We start from the raw sequence: 2,787 nt of genomic DNA, 5'->3' as shown, positions 1-2,787 counted from the left end.
GGTGTTAAAATCCAGAATATGTCGGTATTTCCTACTGATCGACAATGACTGAACTACATTATAGTTATCAGATGACGCTGCCGCATGTCAGTATTACTGACTGATCAACAAGGGCTTACCTTTTATACAGTTACCATATAAAGATAGAGCAAATTGGTATTGCCAATTGATCAAAAAGAACTGACCTATAGTATTGTTATCAGATTCAGCTAAAGCACTAGTGTTACCAATTGATCAAAAGGACTGACCTATAGTATTGGTATAAGATGCAGCTAAACCACTAGTGTTACCAACTGATCAAAAAGGACTGACCTATAGCACTATTATCAGATGCAGCTAAAGCACTAGTGTTACCAATTGATCAAAAAGGACTGACCTATAGTATTGTTATCAGATGCAGCTAAAGCACTAGTGTTACCAATTGATCGACAAAGATTGGACTACACTACAGTTTATATCAGATGCAGCTAAAGCACTAGGGTCCTCGACTGACTGACAAGGCCTAAACCAAATTAAAGTTGATACCATATACAGCTAATGCACTAGTGTTATCACTATTAGTTGATTGACAAACTGGCTTTTACTATAGTTATCGGATTTAGCTAAAACTACTCTAGTTAAAGTTACACTTTAATTAATCTCTTATAGCATGTAAATTTTACATTGTTTAATCCTAAGTTAGATTGGTATTTTTATTATTACTTTTACTAAGCTAACATGTTAATGATAATCGAACCCGCATGAAACGTTTCTGTTAAAAAAAATAAGATCGCGGCAATACAGGTGTTTGGATTGTCACAAACAAGACGCTGAAATATGAATGAGGTACACATCTTAATTTTAACTGTATTTCTTCTATATCATCATGCCGTATCATGTTCTCCATATTTTGATAGCCACTATCTCGTCCTACTGCAGTATTTAACCGGTAAAGCTTACCTTGCTAGTGTTGCTGGCAAGCTGAGGTTGACTTATCACTGCAGCCTTCTCGTCAGAACTAGTCACTCCACGAATCTATTTTGGAATGACAATTATTTATCTATTCCAAGTCAGTAAAAAAAAAGACTGAGCGCTACTATAACTAATGGTCAGGTAATAGTTCACGTCAGAAGGCCGGACTCGTCTTTCTTGACCTACAACTCTCTACCCGCACACATTTTCACACACGTCGCAGCTCCTTGACATGCACATGCGCAGGGGTATGTTGAGCAAAGCTCGTGAAAGCAGCACGCAACAGAGCATTGCTGTGCACTAACGACCGGTAAGACTCGCGCAAAGGAACAATCGAATCTGGTTACTTTCGACAGTAAATCTTTGCCTTTTTGTTGAACAGTTGTGTCGGATGCAGAATATGACATTTTTTACAAGTCTTTCTGCTTCGAATTTTCGAAAGGGCCTGAGGAGTGCTGACTACAGTCCTAGTTTTTCGCTGCCATGCGCCACAACAAGGGGTTACAAAATAAATCAATACTCGCCTGGGTTGAAGAATACGACGAATGGCTCTAATCCTGTGTAGTTTTTCTTATAGTGCTAAGAAAGGAAACACTCGTATAGATCCTTTTCGCCATCGTTGATCTTGTATCAAATAAATATGCCATCATTCATTCATCGTAGGTGTCGCTCACTTCGCGCACTATCCAACAGAAGCAAACGATACAGGAGAGCTAACAGTTTGTCCGATGTTGTGATGACTTTCCAGTTGTCGCGCTGGAAAATCGGGAATTGCGTGGTCCTGAGATGAGGCGTTTTACGTCACTCCTCTGCAAACATCCCCTTGGAAAGTATCCAGAATGGTTATCGATTGTCCACTGAGTGGTTGGAAATCTCTCTTAATCTGTGTTCTGGTCAGTAAGAAGCACAATGAAGGTTACGCGCAGCCACTACTAAATTTACTCGTAACACAAACTAATTTGAAACCAATGAACAATAAAAAAGCCAAAGTTTACACATTACTTGTAAAGTTGCAGACTTATCACGTGTAATTCGAAACCAATGAACAATAAAAGAGCCAAAGTTCACACATTACTTGTAAAGGTGCAGACTTATCACGTGTAATTCGAATCCAATGAACAATAAAAAAGCCAAGTTCACACATTACTTGTAAAGGTGCAGACTTATCACGTGTAATTCAGTAACACATCTGAATAATTATTAATTTTATAGGTTTACTGTGTATTTGGACCTGGCCTTATGAATCTAATAAAACATATACATGGACTAAAGCGCTAGTCGCAGATAATAACTTACTTTTAGAGAAAAACGGTAGAATTGTAGGTAATGCTCAAGTGAAGGCTCATTGATGAGTTATATAAGTTTTTCTAAAGTTTCAGTTGTTAACGTTCGAAGTTGTTGAGGCGGAAAGGCATCTTAATGTGATGGTCTAACCATGGAAATGTCTCTAAGGATTAGCTAAAATGTAAGGTTTCAGATAGTAAGCTGTTAAACCATAATTTGATCCTAAGGGCTGAGTCAGACTTAGATTCTCAGTTACTAACCTTGAAATTGTCTTTACATGCTAAGGATTGACCATGAACGTTAGTCCTTGGTTCTAAGGCGTTTCATATTAGCATGGTAAGATGAACTTTTATTAGAAACTTTGTTCTATAAGGCATAAAGTTACAAGAAAATCCTGTTCATTAATTGTTTGAGTAATATAAAATAATTATTAAATCACAATTGAGCTAATTTATTGTTTTGTTTTTTTTTAATTTCGCGCAAAGCTACACGAGGGCTATCTGCGCTAGCCGTCCCTAATTTAGCAGTGTAAGACTAGAGGGAAGGCAGCTA

This window comes from Limulus polyphemus, unplaced genomic scaffold, assembly GCF_000517525.1.
Source record: "Limulus polyphemus unplaced genomic scaffold, Limulus_polyphemus-2.1.2 Scaffold5931, whole genome shotgun sequence".
NCBI classification, from domain to species: domain Eukaryota; kingdom Metazoa; phylum Arthropoda; class Merostomata; order Xiphosura; family Limulidae; genus Limulus; species Limulus polyphemus.
Note: the sequence above shows the minus strand (reverse complement) of the source record.